The sequence below is a fragment of the Podarcis bocagei genome (genome assembly GCF_964188305.1).
Source record: "Podarcis bocagei genome assembly, chromosome: 1".
NCBI lineage: Eukaryota > Metazoa > Chordata > Lepidosauria > Squamata > Lacertidae > Podarcis > Podarcis bocagei.
In genome coordinates, this window is record NC_138125.1 from 35965785 (window position 1) to 35983150 (window position 17366).

Consider the following 17366-nt stretch of genomic DNA (forward strand, 5'->3'; position numbering starts at 1 on the left):
AGCAAATTGGAATGTGTCCAGTCCCTCTGGTAGGCAGGCAATGACATAATTTCGTACCAGCTTTTCAAAGTATGTTTCTAAATCCCCAAGGAAATGCAAATGCAAGGGGGTAGATGTGCAGGGCAGAATTTTCAGGGTGAGTGCATCTGCATTTCTTCCTTCACTCCCTTTCCCCAAGCCATTCCCTTAGCCACGGTCTTGGTAGTCTTGTTTCTAGTTTTGGAGCTCAGGTGGTGGGGGGCTAGTTCTTCCAATATCTGTGTTTGATACACCACACAGCCCTTCCCAACAGTCATTGACGGAAGGAGGTTGTGGACTCTCATTCACTGGAGGTTTTCAAGCAGAGGTTGGATGGCCATCTGTCTTGGATGCTTTAGTTGAGATTCCTGCATTGCTGGGGCTTGGACTAGATGACTGCTTGGGTCCCTTCCAACTCTACAATTCTATGAAGGGCTATCAAGTATTTATTTTCATGCAAACTGTCCCAGGTATTCAGCCTTGTCAACTCCAGACAGACCTGGGAGAAGTTCATTGTCTGAAACCTTGGAGTTTCCGAGTGTACAGAGTAGCACAACTTACATGTTAGTAGAATATGATTGTCATGCACTTTTAGCCTCAGCCATGACATTGCTCCTATCTGTGTCACACACTGTGTCTGTAAAGAAACCCTGATGTGGGTGAGCTGCTTCTCAGTTGAGGCTCCACACCATTGGAGCATCTTCACAACCAGGTGCTCTGATCATGTGGAGCCCCCTACTCCTAGGGAGCTCATATTTTGGTTTTTGGTTGTTGCAGGAAGCAGGGCTGATGTCCGGGGTGTGGCTAAAATGTGGCTCTGCTCCAAGTCAACATGCCATTGAAATCCACACAAGCAATGTGTGGATAGGTCTAATATTGCTCTGGGTGGACTAGTGGCCTGATCTGGTATAAGGCAACTCCCTATCCCTGTGTTCCAAAACCAGTATAATTTGCTTATGTGTTTTAATGCAATTATTTTCACCCCCCAGAAATGTGTGTTTTTTAAAAAATGAATAATGCATTAAAAATGTCCCTAATGAATGGAAAGGCACGGATGTTCATTACACTGATTGATGCAGGCAAGTGCGTCTGCTGAAAGGCAAACCTGTTTGTTTGCAGAAGGAATTCCAGGTGTCTAATTGAGTTAACAATTTACTTTGGTATCTTTATTTCCTTCTAGAATCAGCTGCTTCAGTAAATGTCATTCTTCAAAAGCTTATGGGCAAGAGGGAATGAAAACGCCGGTCTTGCTAGGGGCTCCAGTTTATGCATAGATCTTCCATCTTGGGTCGGACAGAAAATTAATCGTATGTTAGCAGGAAGTTAAATTAATGAATAGTTCTGCTATTATAGGTTCTGATTTTGCAGTCTGTGTTAAAAGTATGGATGCTGTTGGCAGCTTGAATGGAAAGCTGTGCCAGCCCTGCTTGCATTGCTTTGCATTGGTGTTCCTGTGCCTATTGCCTGTATTTTGCTTCCTAAGCTCTATGTCCCTGATCAGCAACCCACAGCCACTTCTTGTTCTGGAACCCCTGCAGAAAACACCCACTCCCTGTCTGAGACCCTGGAGAGCTACTGCCAGTCAGTGTCAGCAGTACAGTGGTATCTTGGTTCTCAAACTTAAACCGTTCCAGAATTCCTTTGCTAAACCAAAATGTTCCAAAACCAAGGCGCGCTTTCCCATAGAAAGTAATGCAAAATGGATTAATCCGTTCCAGACTTTTAAAAACAACCCCTAAAACAGTAATTCAACATGAACATTTCTATCTAACAAGACCATTGATCCATAAAATGAAAGCAATAATTAATGTACTGCACCCACACAATAATCAGTCAGTCATTGCCTGAACTGGGTTCCACACAGTCACAAAAACAAAAGAGACACAAAAACGCAAAATAAATAGCAAAACCAGACAGACCTCATTGTAACACTCAAAACGGAAGTTTGGAACTCAGAATGGAAGCGTAGCACTCAAAATGGAGCACATTCGGCTTCTGCAAAAAGTTCACAAACTGGAACACTTACTTCCGGGTTCCAAGTTGTTTGAGTACCAAGGCGCTTGAGAACCAAGGTACCACTGTACTGAACTAAATGGACTAATAGTCTGACTTAGCTTCCTATGACAACTTTTTTTTTTTGCAACAAAAATACTTCTTTAGTTTTGTTAATTAAAATTAGATATTATACAAACTAGTAGTGAACATGCATGCATTGTAGTTTGCATAAGTGGATGTAGGCACACCCTTAGCTCACTGACTTTGATCCAGAGAAATGTGCTATTTGGTTCCCCATTACTTTTGCCTTTGTTTTTCAAACAGTGATATCTTATGGGCGGTGCTGCTGCTGCTGTTTGGAAAACAAAATCTGCACCCCCTTCCCATTTGGGCCAACTCTTCTTCTTGCTCTCACGGACGTGCTGGAACACAGGCATTATTTCGTAACAGGTTTCGTTGAAACTTCCTCCCATGTAAATGGGACTTAATTCCACTTAATACGTGCTGGATCAAGGTCTGGTGCAAGCACTGGTGCAAGCACTCAGTTTGTAGCAATGAAAGCAATTTTTTGGCTATAAAAACCGATTACTGCCAGCTAATATTTTCATCAAAATAACCGCTTCGCTGATTGCAGTGTTTAGTTATGACTGTGTGCTTGGCGGCATTTGACTTAAGACTAGATTCTGCTTTATTGCCTGAGATACATATAGGTAATGCTGCTAATTGTATTTGCAATAGCGCCCGGGATGTAGTATAGATGAGGGGCTGCATTGTAAGAAGCACTTCACAAAGAGATTGGGAGATAGATAGGCAAGCCGGCATGCTTTGTGCTCACGGTCTGATTCTGTGAGCATTTAAACAATTGTCAGACACTTAAGTATGAAGCAAGGCCTTGATGTGATAAGCTCTACCTGGCCTGGGGGGGAACTTCTGCTTGTTGAGACCTTGGCTGATAGCAGAGCTTCTTGAAAGTTCCCGTAGGCCTTCAGGGGACTCTCCTGTGAAGTGTGGGCTTACGTGGCCCATGGAAACAAAAGATGAATGTCGTAAGTAGGAGCTTCATTCCTTCTTACCCACATAGTGTAGTCTAGTCCATTTTGAAGGTTCAGTTTGCTTGGGAGGATGAGGCATATTAGTCCTTTTGGTGCCATTGTGAAAACCCACCCCCAATGTACAGGCCAAAAAGCAATGGTTCAGAAGAAGCAACAATGAGCACAGAGTGTGCTGTTCTAAAGCAGACTTAGTGCAGGCTCCAGAGTTCAGTGAGCTATAATAACTGCTGGCAGTTTCTCCCGTGCTTCTTGTACCAGCACCCAACTCGGCTATTTCAGAGCAATTGGCTTCTTTAAAAGAGGATTAGACAAAAGGATAAGGCTATCAATGGCTGCTAGACACAATGTTCAGCTTCCGTTGTCAGATGCAGGATGCTTCTTCTGAATGGTAGTTCCTGGGAATCACAAGTGCGGAGAGCACTGTTGCAGGCAGCGTTCAAAATTCACCAGGTGCCAGGCACATTTTGCACCTGGCTGCCAGCCACTTGTGACCAAGTGAAGATGCCCAGACACCAGGATGGTGCCATATGGAGGTGCATGCCTGGGGATCCTTGGATCTTGACTGTTTTCACACACTAGCAACACCTCCTGTATAATTATATCTGCACAATCAGAATGAATTTCAGGAGCCCCAAAGTCTTATTGAAGGATACGTACAGCTTTCAAGCCATCAGGCTCAAAAATGGCAACGGGGCATTCTGTTTTGGCAATTGTAACCCTGGTTGGCTGTTGCGAGAACAGGATACTGGAGTTAATGGGCCATTGGCCTGATTCGGCAGGCTCTTACGGTGTTTCTTCAGACTTAGCCCCCTTTGCATCCCATATCGCTGGTCAGTCCAGCTGGCCTTGGGCACTCATTTGAATTGCCACAGTTCCATTTTCTTCCAAACTCAAAGGGGAGAATGGGAGCCTTTTTCACTGGACTCATCTTATCATATTAGGAATGTGTGGGAGAGATGCCCTCTCCACCCAAAAGAAGAGTTGCTGGATCAGGCCACTGGCCCCTCTGGTCTAGCATCCTGTGGGCAGTCTTGTGGATGCTTTGCTTGACTGCTGCTTGTTCTAATGTGATATCTCTCTTTTTAACCTGAGGTATGGCCTGTTCTCAAGTGCACATGTAGCGTGAGCACATAAAACATAGTCGTCTTTGCTGTCAGATGGTGGCAGCATCTCTTCAGGGTCACTGTCCAAAGGACAAAATACGTGTGTGTGTGTGTGTCCATTGGCAGGGGGAAACTATGTTCCTTCTTGGGTTGAGAGATTAATCCTCTTGCTTTCTTTGTGTAGCAGTTTCCAGCATGATCGATGAACTAGGAAGTAATCAGGATTCCTCCATGGTAGGTTATACATCTTAAGACATTTATTTCCCATTGATTACACAGGTAACACCAATGTGCCATTGATATAAATCTCATTGCATTAGCAACAGACTTGACCCCCTATCTAGTCTAGAGCTGGATTTTATAGCATGGCTTAAACACAATCACTTTTCAAGTGAGGTAGGAGAGGTTTATTATTAACAACAAGCAATATGCCCGTCATTATGACGTGTAAAAAGGTCATAAGGTGACTTTCACCCATTTGCATTGTTTCCCCCCTTTTTAGGGGAGAAAATAAAGGGGTGCCCTTGAGAATGATCCCAAGCCTGCTTCTAACTGCATAGCCACAAACATACCTTTATCCTAGGTTCTGTTTTGTGGTCACACTAGACTCTATAATAAGCCTCATAATCAGAGACCGGTATCACACTCTAGAGACTAGACAGTAATGCTTGGGCTCTTGATAGTCCTCTGTTAACCTAACCTACCTCACAGGGCTGGTGTAAGATAAAATGGATTGGGAGGAGAACCATGTATTCCTCAAGTTCCTTGAAGGTGGGATATAAATGTAATTGATGATGATGATAGGTGGCTTGTATATCATTTTTGTTCTTTCTAACATTCATGGAGCTGCAGAAATGTGCAGTGTGTGTCATACAGGGATCAGATGTTATTTGGGTCCTTCCCATGTAAAGATATACGTAACTGGTAAAGTAAATCCCATTGAAATCAGTATGACGTATTTTCAAAAGAGGCTTATGGTTGGACCTTAAGAACATGGATGGAAAAAAGGCAAATAATGATGTCGGGGCTGAAATATATGAGGGCTGTGGAACCTGTGGCCTTTCAGGTAGTTTTAGACACCCCCCCCAACTGTCATCAGTTCCAGCAAGCATATCCAGTGGTAAGGGATGGTGGGAGGCAGTCCAACAATGCCTGGAAGGCTGCAGGTTCCCTATTTTTGACTGTTTGGAAGACTAGCAACAATGAGGATGCAGTGGCAGAAAGTACCAGATGGACCAATATACGACTCTCAAAAACCAGATGGGTTTTTGTGGAAGAAACTGAATTTTAAGGAAAGAAACTTTTGAGGAAAGTGAGTTAGAGTTGATTAATGCTTGTGTATGTAAACTCATGTACTTTTCGTGCCTAAGCTTAGAAAGAAAGAAGCACACATCACCTCAATTGTGCCCATTGCCTGTACAATGAAACAGTCCGATTACTTCACACAGAGAAGGGAGGCCCAGTCCTTTCCCAGCAGCTTCTTCTGTGGTTAATTATGCATGTGGCCATTCTCAATTGCACAGGTACATATATTTTGCCATTTAAATCTCAGGAACTTAGATCCACCTTTAAAAATAAAATACAAATTAACTGTTAGCCATGTGCATCATGCAATTGTTGGATGGAGCATTTTCCTAGAATAATTGTGCAAATATGAACTTCTGTGGTTTCTTGTGTGCACTTTACTATGTGCAGAATTTGGTGTCGGATTTTGGTATGTTCAGTAATCTTGGCCTGTGGCTAAAGTACTGTTTCAGGCATCATCCAATCTTGATTTGCTTTTGAACTCTTGCCACTAGCTTGTTGAAAAATCGCTTACTTTCCCTGGGTTTTCACCTCTGAAGTGATTAATGATAATCAATCACAAGAAGCCCTTGGGAATTACTTTGAACTTATATTGCTTCCTGAATCTGAATATTTCAAAGTCGAGCAATTGGATTGTCATTTTGTTCTTGCGGGTTTGTTTTTTCCCTTTGCGTTTTTGTATTTTTTCCCTCCGAGTTTCTGCTTTGCTGAATTAAGACTCTGTGCATGTTCCATGATCCTACACATCTGGAGAGTGATTGGCATGGGGTCAACAGAGACCTCCTTTTTTCTCTCTCTTCTTTACCTGGCTGTTAACTGTGTGCTCTGAGCCTTCTAGTGATTCACTTCCATGGCATCCACAGGTGAATCAGGCATGACTTCATTTCTTAAAACAAAACATAAGAAATCTTTGGTAATTTGTATTAACTGGGGAATATTCAGTAACAAAAAAACATTGCCATCATTTAGGCACATTCAGACCAATTGTCCCCACCTACCCCATATATTAATCTGTACTGTTACCTGCGAGCATCTGTCTCATATGGAGAACTACCTGGTGGAGTTCTCCTATGGAAAATGACCTAATAGAAGATAATCTAGTGATGTTTCAATGACATCTGGACATGGGGCCCCTTCCAGGCCTGCAGTCCTACTCAGAAGCAGATTGAAGCATGGAAATCTGCATGCAATGGCTATCCCCTTCCTCCTACGTAGAAATGCTGCCAGGGAATGGACCAGACATCACAAAGCATCTTCTTCCTCCTGCTCCTGGGTTCATCTGCTGGTGGGAATAGACCCAGCTACAGTCTGCCAGTGGAGCTATACCTCTGACCTACCAGCAGATCTACTTGCAAGGGAGCACTGTTGCTATAGTATCCCCAGGTAGGGCTGGGAGGCAGTCCTGTCTGGCTATAGCAGCCCCTCTCCAGGATTCCAGGCGTAGGCTACACTGATGAGCTATTGATCTGACTCGGTATAAGGCAGATTCTTAGGTTCCTGTGACTGGAGCTGCAAATGAAATAATTGGCTGGGACCCTCCCCAGGGTGGCACTTAAACGCAAACAATTCCTGTGCTGGTTTTTGTTTGTTTGTTTGTTTCGCATTTGTGGATTGCATACATTCAAAGAGGTGCAGGAAAGCTTATAGGATCAAAGGAGGACGGGGCATACTTACCCTTTTTAAGACTGAAAATCTCTGATGCTTTAGTTTCAGTTTGGTGATATTGCTGATAAAACACACTTTTCCTACTTCTTACGGACATATAGCACCATCTTCTATGTGCCTTACACTTTACAAAAAACAGGGAGGACAGATCCTTGTCAAGTGGGACTTTTATCAATTAATTACTGTATTAATGTTACTAGAACCAGATCAGGGCCAGTGGTTTTTAAACATAGAACCTCATGTTGCCATCTCTAGGTATGCATATTTACTTTAAATGGCACCCCAGAAGGCATTAATTAATTGATACATCAGCTGTGCCAGTATTCTGTTGGGTGATTAATAAAACAGAATTATAAAGTTCTAAATGCTTGCAGGGACTGCTGAAAAATTCCGCAACCACACATTTCCCTGCTGCTGTATAGATATAACTTACACATATATAGATATACTTAAAATAACCTGAAGCAGATTCCTTTTAAGGTTATGACTCTATTCCGTGTTGAAACAGGGAGAAAATCACATACCTTTAAAGCATTCTTGTACCACCTTAACAGCCACGGCTTCCCTCAGGGAATTCTGGGCAACATAATTTTTTAAGGGTGCTGAGAGTTGTTAAGAGATGCCCTCACAGAGCTACTGTTCCCAGCACCCTTAAACTACAGCTCCCAGGATTCTTTGAAGGAAGCCATAACGGTGGGTGATATAAGAATGCATTTTAGATGTTTGGTGAGGATATGACTCTTGGAAGTGAGGAACTGGCAAACAGTCCTTAGAGACACACCAACCCCCACTTAAATAGACTGCTTCCTGGTACAGTGGTACCTCAGGTTACAGACACTTCAGGTTACAGACGCTTCAGGTTACAGACTCTGCTAACCCAGAAATAGTACCTTGGGTTAAGAACTTTGCTTAACCCAGAAATTGTTAGAACAGAAATTGTGCTCCAGAGGCAGTGGGAGACCCCATTAGCTAAAGTGGTACCTCAGGTTAAGAACAGTTTCAGGTTAAGAACCAACCTCCAGAACGAATTACCGTATTTTTCGCACTATAGGACGCACTTTTTCCCCTCCAAAAATGAAGGGGAAATGTGTGTGCGTCCTATGGTGCGAATGCAGGCTTTTGCTGAAGCCTGGAGAGCGAGAGGGGTCCGTGCGCACCGACCCCTCTCGCTCTCCAGGCTTCAGGAAGTTATCCCAAGTCTTGCAAGCCTGGCGGGATGTCCCGCGGGCTCGCAAGGCTTGTGGGCAGCAGCCTGCACCCAAAAGCTGGGGACAGCGGGGAGGTGCAGAGCCGCCACCCCGCTATTCCCCGACCTGATCTGGAGGCTGGCGGGGGGAGAAGCAAGCCTGCTTCTCCCCCCCTAGCCCCACAAGCTCGGGGGATAGGGGGATGGCGAAGCGCCGCCATCCCGCTATTCCCCGACCTGATCTGGAGGCTGGGGGTGGGAGAAGCAAGCCTGCTTCTCCCCCCCCCCACCATCCCCACAACCTCCAGATCAGGTCGGGGAATCGCGGGATGGCAGCGCTCCGCCATCCCGCTATTCCACGACCTGATCTGGAGGCTGGGGGTGGGAGAAGCAAGCCTGCTTCTCCCCCCCCACCATCCCCACAACCTCCAGATCAGGTCGGGGAATCGCGGGATGGCAGCGCTCCGCCATCCCGCTATTCCACGACCTGATCTGGAGGCTGGGGGTGGGAGAAGCAAGCCTGCTTCTCCCCCCCACCATCCCCACAACCTCCAGATCAGGTCGGGGAATCGCGGGATGGCAGCGCTCCGCCATCCCGCTATTCCACGACCTGATCTGGAGGCTGGGGGTGGGAGAAGCAAGCCTGCTTCTCCCCCCCCACCATCCCCACAACCTCCAGATCAGGTCGGGGAATCGCGGGATGGCAGCGCTCCGCCATCCCGCTATTCCACGACCTGATCTGGAGGCTGGGGGTGGGAGAAGCAAGCCTGCTTCTCCCCCACACCAGCCCCACAACCTCCAGATCAGGTCGGGGAATCGCGGGATGGCAGCGCTCCGCCATCCCGCTATTCCGCGACCTGATCTGGAGGCTGGGGGTGGGAGAAGCAAGCCTGCTTCTCCCCCCCACCAGCCCCACAACCTCCAGGCTTCAGGAGAGCCCCACCGCCAGCCCCACAAGCTCGGGGGACAGCGGGAGAGGCGCAGCGCGCCCTTCCCGCTGTCCCCCAACTTGGTTAGAAGGCTGGCGGGGGGAGAAGCCTGCTCCTCCCCGTCGCCAGCCCCGCAAACTCGGGGGACAGCGGGAGAGGCGCAGCACGCCATTCCCGCTGTCCCCCGACTTGGTTTGGAGGCTGGCGGAAGGCTTCCTCCTCCCCCAGCCCCGCAAGCTCCCAGAGCGATGCCAAACCTGCGCGCAGCTTCGGCATGGCTCTGAGTCCCGTTCTGGGGGAGGGGGAAGCTCGGGCTTCCCCGCCCCAGCCCCGCGCCTGGCGGGGGGGGGATAAATTTTTTCCCCTTTATCTCCCCCCCCCCCAAATCTAGGTGCGTCCTATGGACCGGTGCGTCCAATAGTCCGAAAAATACGGTAAGTTCTTAACCCAAGGTGCCACCGTATTAGGGAAGGCCCGTCACAAGTTTTCCTTATACAGTGAATATTCTTTCCAAACCCATAAAGCACTGCAAACAAGGCATAATGCACTAAGGTGTCTTCAGAGCAGATGACTCAGGCAAGTGAATGTGCTGCAACTCAGAAGGCCATCATTCTGGGGTCGCTAGTTGATCTCGTTGGCTCAGGGGCAGGATAGAAGCACTATTCATGCAAGACACCATTCTTTCAACCTCAACCACCCACCTGTGACGTTAGGAAAACGACACTGGCCAACACCACAAGGTTGTTGTAAGCACTGCTGAGGTTAAGGGATTCCACAGAGGATGCTCTGAGGGTAGTCCAAATCCCATTGGTGAATTTATCTTTTAAACTGTGTCATTTCAGCTCTTACTGGACTCTCATCCACCCCAGTTAACATGGCCACTGGTCAGAATTCTGCCCACTCTCTGGGCCACCCTTCCATGTGCTGTTCATGATGCAGAATGAATGGAAAGCTTTAAACACCTCCTTGAAGACCCACCCATCTCTTTATGCAGGTGTTTTCTGGCTCATAAGATTCTTCACACTGTTCTGTTTTATTATTTATTGACATTAAACTGAATGTTTTCTTGATGGCTTTTCTGGATTCATTGATTGGTTGAATTTATATACCGCCTTATACCTAGGGGGTCTCAGGGCTGTTCACAGAATAAAATCAAGATATAAAACCACAAAATACATAATAAAAATAACAACCCGATAGCCCCCCCTTACAAAAACACATTTTAAAAAGGCATAGGATGTTTTTACCAATGCATTTCTTTGTATTTTGAGTTTTAAGTGTTGCGTATCCATTTTTCTTTTCTATTTAATTGTCTTACTTTGTTGTATGTTAACCGCTTAGGGATTTTGCATATTAAGTGGTATATAAATTAATAATAATAAAAAACTATATCAACTCACTGTATGTATCCCCTTGCATTCAGCTCCGGAAGAATGCGAGAGGCAAGGGAATGAAAGGGGTTTTTGTGTGTACGTTCTTGTCTGGGGATAGTAGGGTGGGGAGGGGGGAGCCTTCAGCAAGAATCAGAACTGAGAAGCGCTGTATGTTTTCTATGTGCTTTCCCTTCCCTCGACCGCTTCTCTGTGAAGTGTACTCTAGAGTGAAGTTTGTGTTTGATTGCTGATAGCCTCACGCTCTGCACGTAGCACTGTCATTAAGCCATCATCTAGCTGGCAAGGAGCCAGATCACACACACAGCAGTTTGAGGAAGTCTCCCTGAACCGAAAGAGCTTCCACTGAAACGTGTGTGTATATAGACATACATATATATTATATATCTATATACATTGATGCACCCGGAGTGTTTGCTCTTGCTAATTGGAGGCTGGCTCCTGACTCCCCTCTCCCCCCCCCCCACGCAGGAAAATAATTAGTTTTCAACAGCCTCTTGCATTGTCGGCTTGTGATGGCATGGCTGCTTTCTGTGTCCAGTTGATCAGTTCTTAAATTATAGGCACTTTGGGGGGGGGGCAGAAAATGGGAACATCTGCTGCATGCGATTTAAAAAGGGAAAACAAGAAGTTTAAATGTTCAGGAACCCAGGAAGGAGCTTAATGAGAGGGCAGGAGGAGTTAGGAGGCTTGCAGATAAATATCCATCACATGAAGGGTGGAGGGGCAGGAAAGGGCTAAAGAGTAAGGCAACACCCTTCTCACAAAAGAAAGATTAATTGTTTTGATAATTAGAGCAGACTGTGAGCAAAAATCACAATTCTGTGGCCTGAGCGTTTCTCTCAGCCTTTATCTCCCCCCCCCCAAAAAAAAGCCTTCAGACTTTTGCTCTGTGATGAAAATGCAAAGTGAGAATACACAGCCAGTTTGAGGGGGCAAACTTTTATTTTTTTAAATCTATTTTATTCATTTCTAACCCCTGAAATTACATCCCACCCACTCCCAAGCTCGGGACAGGATCCTGCCACCAAGATAAGAGATGAAAAAGATCTCTGCCCCCTGCCCCACCCCTGCCCTTAAATTCACCTGGAAATGAGCCAACTTTTCTCAAGAAAGCCAGTGAGAAAACAGGTCATTTCTCTAGTCAATCCTTGGGCCTAAAAAATGGGGGGGGGGCATTCTTTAAACAAAAGCAACAGGGGAAAGTGGAGAAAGTGCTTTGGGTTGTTTTTGGGCAGGACGGGGTCTTTCTCAGACACAGATGGGCTTACATTGTTCCAGTAACTTTGGTGGTGTTCCATCAGCCTCAAAATGTGTCTTCTGAGGAACGGACACCCTAGGAAAGTGGTGGACTCTCCTTCATTGGAGGTTTTATGACACAGGTTGGATGGCCCTTTTGTCATGGATACATGAGATTCTTGCTTTGCAGGGGGTTGGACTAGATGACCGTCTGGGTTCCTTCCAACTATACAATTCTATGATTGTTTAAGCCTTCATCTAGGGGTTGGTGGAAAGTATATAATGTTTCAGCCCTTCTTCTCCACTCACAGAGAGCCACTGGAGAGCCAGTGTGGTGTAGTGGTTAAGAGCGGTGGACTCGTAATCTGGTGAACCTGGTTCGCTTCCCCGCTCCTCCACATGCAGCTGCTGGGTGACTTTGGGCTAGTCACACTTCTCTGAAGTCTCTCAGCCCCACTCACCTCACAGGGTGTTTGTTGTGGGGGAGGAAGGGAAAGGAGAATGTTAGCCGCTTTGAGACTCCTTAGGGTAGTGATAAAGCGGGATATCAAATCCAAACTACTACTACTACTACTACTACTACTACTCCTCTTCTTCTTCTTCTTCTTCTTCTTCTTCTTCTTCTTCTTCTTCACATTATGCTGCCTGAGCTGTCACTTTTTAACAAGGATTTTTTTGGGTGCGTTATTCTAATCATTTATTCATATACATTTATATATTTAAATATGTGGCCTACCTCTTGGTTTTGGATCAGAAAATAGTTATAGTTTCCCATTAAAGTCCCATTGCAAATTCAATAGGAAGTTGTTTTTTTAAAACCCAGTGTAGTAGGTGCAAAACCCTACCCCTTAATGACATAAATCCAAAGCCATTTGGAATAGTGTCTTGCAACATTTCTCTAGCTGTGCTGATATAAACAATTGATTGATAACTCCTAGTAAAATAATAATAATAATAATAATAATAATAATAATAATAATAATAATTTATTATTTATACCCCGCCCATCTGGCTGGGCCTCCCCAGCCACTCTGGGCGGCTTCCATAAAAACCAAAAATAAAGTAAAATGTCACACGTTAAAAACTTCCCTGAACAGGGCTGCCTTAAGATGTCTCCTGAATGTCAGATAGTTGTTTATCGCTTTGACATCTGCTGGAAGGGCGTTCCACAGGGCGGGCGCCACTACCGAGAAGGCCCTCTGCCTGGTTCCCTGTAGCTTTGCTTCTCGCAGTGAGGGAACCGCCAGAAGGCCCTCGGCGCTGGACCTCAGCGTCCGGGCAGACTGATGGGGGTGGAGACGCTCCTTCAGGTATACTGGACCGAGGCCGTTTAGGGCTTTAAAGGTCAACACCAACACTTTGAATTGTGCTCGGAAACGTACTGGGAGCCAATGCAGGTCTTTCAAGACCGGTGTTATATGGTCTCGGCGGCCGCTCCCAGTCACCAGTCTAGCTGCCGCATTCTGGATTAGTTGTAGTTTCCGCGTCACCTTCAAAGGTAGCCCCACGTAGAGCGCATTGCAGTAGTCCAAGCGGGAGATAACCAGAGCATGCACCACTCTGGCGAGACAGTCCGCAGGCAGATAGGGTCTCAGCCTACGTACCAGATGGAGCTGGTAAACAGCTGCCCTGGACACAGATTTGACCTGTGCCTCCATGGACAGCTGTGAGTCCAAAATGACTCCCAAAAACAGCAAATGTGTGCTTCCCTCTTAAAATCTCAGGGTAGGATGCATGCCCCCTCCAATTTTATTCCTGCAACAACCCTGTGAGGTAAATTAAGCTGAAGAGATGGTGATTGGACCAACGTTACCCACCGAGCTTCATAAATTTCACAAATATATTTATGGCAAAGGCTTTTGAACACTAGAGTTTGTGTCTGTGGCTTAGTAAGGTTTTGAATCTGTGTCTCTCAAGGTCCTAGCCTGGCACTCTAACCACTACACCACCTTGACTCTGAAGTTTCCAGCTGCTCATCATTAGCTGGACTGCATTATTATTATTATTATTATTATTATTAAGAACCTGATCTCTTGAGAGCAAACAACATGCAAACCATGTTCCAGTAAGGCTAATCCATGCCTCTCAACAGACTCTCACGCATGTATTGCCTTCCTGATTGGCTCCTACACAGGGTTAAAAACGGTTCACACACTTTATGATGATCCTTGCAGATTTGGATCTCAGTGTGCAATCGCCACACCAGCTGGTTCAGTTTGAATGCACCTGTCATCTGTTCAGGGGAACTGAACTTGAGGCCCTCCTCCAATGCGTAATCAGCACAGCCAAGGTTTAGAGTGCCAAACATCTCTTCAGCTAGCAACCTATGCAGAAACATGTGAACTGGATTTATTATAAACCTATAATTGCTGGTGATTTTATCTTGCTTTTGATTAAAAGCAACATACTGTCTGTTCCATGTTGCAAAACGTCCAGTGTTTCTGTTTTTATGTATATGTGTCTAGAACAAATAAAGCAAGGCATCCGCTACCAATTAATTGCCAATATCTTTTTTATCATCATTTTGCTTTGCTCTCTGTACTGCAAGCATTCTTCAATGAATTTCAACCAGAATTGGAGAGAGAGGCTTGTGTAACTAAACCACCAATTGAGTTTTTATGTGGTGGTGGGGATGAAAGGAAGGGTGGAAGAGATGTTTTGCCTGCTGTTTCCTTTCTTGTGTTCTAAATCCGAGGATTTAGAATATGAATCCAATAATATCTCTCAGGGCAGGACTGTATGAAGTATCGTTGAATGGACATGGCACTATGCCAAGACCATTTCCTTTGTATAGCTGGTGAGCTGTATGCTGCCCTATATTGGCCCAAGATATCCAATGGTACATATATTAATTTATTCATATTTTCACTAATCAGTACAAGTAGATGAAAACAATGTTTGATGCACTACTATATTTTAATATTTTGTTGGAAGCCACCCAGAGTGGCTGGAGAAACCCCGCCAGATGGGCGGGGTATAAATAATAATAATAATAATAATAATAATAATAATAATAATAATAATAATACTTTTTTAACCTGTTACCAAACTACTGGCAACCAAGTCCTCCTCTCTATAAATTATATTATCTAGTGAGAGAACATTTGTGGTAATGGAAATATTATGTGTTTGAAGAAAATAGAGAATACATATCAAGTTGCCTTACACCAGGTCAGGTTAATTGCATACTAGCTCAGGTGGAGGTCTTTCACATCACCTGCCACCTCAGTCTTTTAACTGCAGATGCAAGGCATATCAAAGAGCTGGAAGGTGTCCCAAGGGTCATTTAGCCCAACCACCTGCAATGCAGGAATCTCAACTAAAGCATCCATGACAGATGGCCATCCAACCTCTGCTTAAAAACCTCCAAGGAAGGAGAGTCCACCACCTTCAACTGTTCTTCATATGACTAGGTTTCCAGACCCTTGATCATCTTGGTTGCCTTCCTCTGCACACATTCCAGCTAGGCAATATCCTTCTTAAATGGCGGCACCCTGAACTGGGCATGGTATTCCAGGTGTGGTCTGACTGAGGCAGAATAGAGCAGAACTATAGAACCTGGGAGCATCTTCATGCAGTGCATGCACTCTTCCACTGATCTATGGTTACTCCCATTGCATCTTACTTCAAAGCTTCCTCACCAGGTTGTGGCACCACCTGCCTCCGACCCAGGGGCTTCCAGGTGAGCAGCGGTGCCCATTCCCCCACAGAGAGTGAGGTGAGAATTTCCCCTTGTAACTATGGACACCTGCCTCTCCAGATTAGGAGACACTTGGCCTCCAGCAAGTGGTGGTAATTAAGATAATCAGGAATGACAGCCTCCGGCCTCCAATATTGTTCCAGTTGTAAAAGCAGACTGAATGAGTACGTGCCGTGAAGAACCTCCTTTTCCTGCCCACCTGGAATGCAACATGCATTCTCCCTTGTTTTCTTCACTTGCGCTTTATGGTGGGTGTTTCAAATTTGTTGATGTGGTAAACTAAACAAAATGAGGACTAACGGTGTTTTGAAAATATTCAGAACAAGAAGTGTAATACAGCATGTTTTGGCCAGTTCTGTAGCTCAGCCTCAGACAGCAGACACATAGACCATGTCATCACAGTCTGATAGATTTGGAAAGCTCAGCAAAGGAGCCAAGAGCGACCTCAGGCTGTGGAGATTTGCTCCCTTCAAGGCGTTTAGATATAAAGCATCCTGAAAGAAGGAAACTGTATCACTTGAGCACTTTAAAAGAAAATGAGAGAGTATGAGAGAACAGTATGTGATTATGGTACCTGAAATAAGTGGCTATGGGAAAGCATTTAGAAACGCTCCTTTGGATAAGGGACATATGGCAAACTCAGGGGCAGATAATGAAAATGGAGATAATCTTTAGAGCATCACCATTGCAGCCTGTTTCCCCACATGAAAACATGGCCTGTTGTTATCCAGGCCTGGCCAACTCTCAGTCCTGTACTCTGAAACCACACCCTGAAAGTTCTCAACTTGAAAGTTCTCCTTGGAAAGTCCCAGTAAAATGAAAGTGATCTATGCAAGTGCTTCTGCACACCTGCCATTCATTTCAATGGGATTTGCTCAGGAGAACTTCCTAGTGGATTGTGTCGTTTGAATAACTTAGGGCTGAGAACTAGACATTACACAGAAATATATATACCAAACCCTCTAGTCCCTGTTATCAGCAGTAAAAGAAGCTTTGGAGTAATTTTTGGAGGATAGAGCTATTGGCAGTTATTAGCCTTGAGGGTTGCATTCTGTCTCCACTGTGGAGGCAGCCTGCCTCTGAATTGCTGGGAATCTCAAGTGGGGAGAGTACTGTTGGACATGAGTCCTGCTTTTGGGCTTCCCATAGGCATCTAGTTAGCCACTGTGAGAACAGGAAGCTAGACCAGATTGGTCCTTGGCCTGGTCCAGCAGGACTCTTTATTATGTTCTAATGTGAGTAAGAAAAACTGTGTGCATGATAGGTTTCTGCTTCACATTGCCCCTTCATGCCACTTCCCTCCTCTTGGTCTGCTTCAAATGCATCACGATTTTGGTGGTGATGGGAAGGTAGTTGCCACTGTCAGTACAAGCATTTTCATGGAATGTCTAGTTTGGCCCCTTGAACCCTAGCACTGTAGCACCAGAATGGACTAGAAAGTGACCATACATCAACAACCTGTGCTTACATGGTGCTTGCTCGAATTTCGGTTGGGGTGGGTGTGCATGTGCAGATGGGACAACTTCATGTATGATTGGACCAACCATTCCTACACTAATGCTGCGGAATTTTTAAAATGTATTTTTAAGGTCTCTGCCGGCACTTGATTGACTATTCCTCAGTTTCACCTGCTTCTAATCTCCAGCTTAAAATTATTAACGAATCAGTTGAAATGAGAATGAGTTTCACATTCTTCATCCAGGAGCATTGCTTCTTAAGAGCATTGATTTTACAGGAGAATGGGGTGTGTGTGAATAATCTTGTTAGCACCTACAGAAATCAG

At 45.2% G+C, this 17366-nt stretch overlaps 1 protein-coding gene across 2 annotated transcripts in view; it reads left to right on the plus strand.

Moving 5' to 3' along the window:
• Positions 1-17366, plus strand: part of EGLN3 (egl-9 family hypoxia inducible factor 3) — a 44247-nt gene that overhangs the window by 15709 nt on the left and 11172 nt on the right. The window lies entirely within an intron of this gene.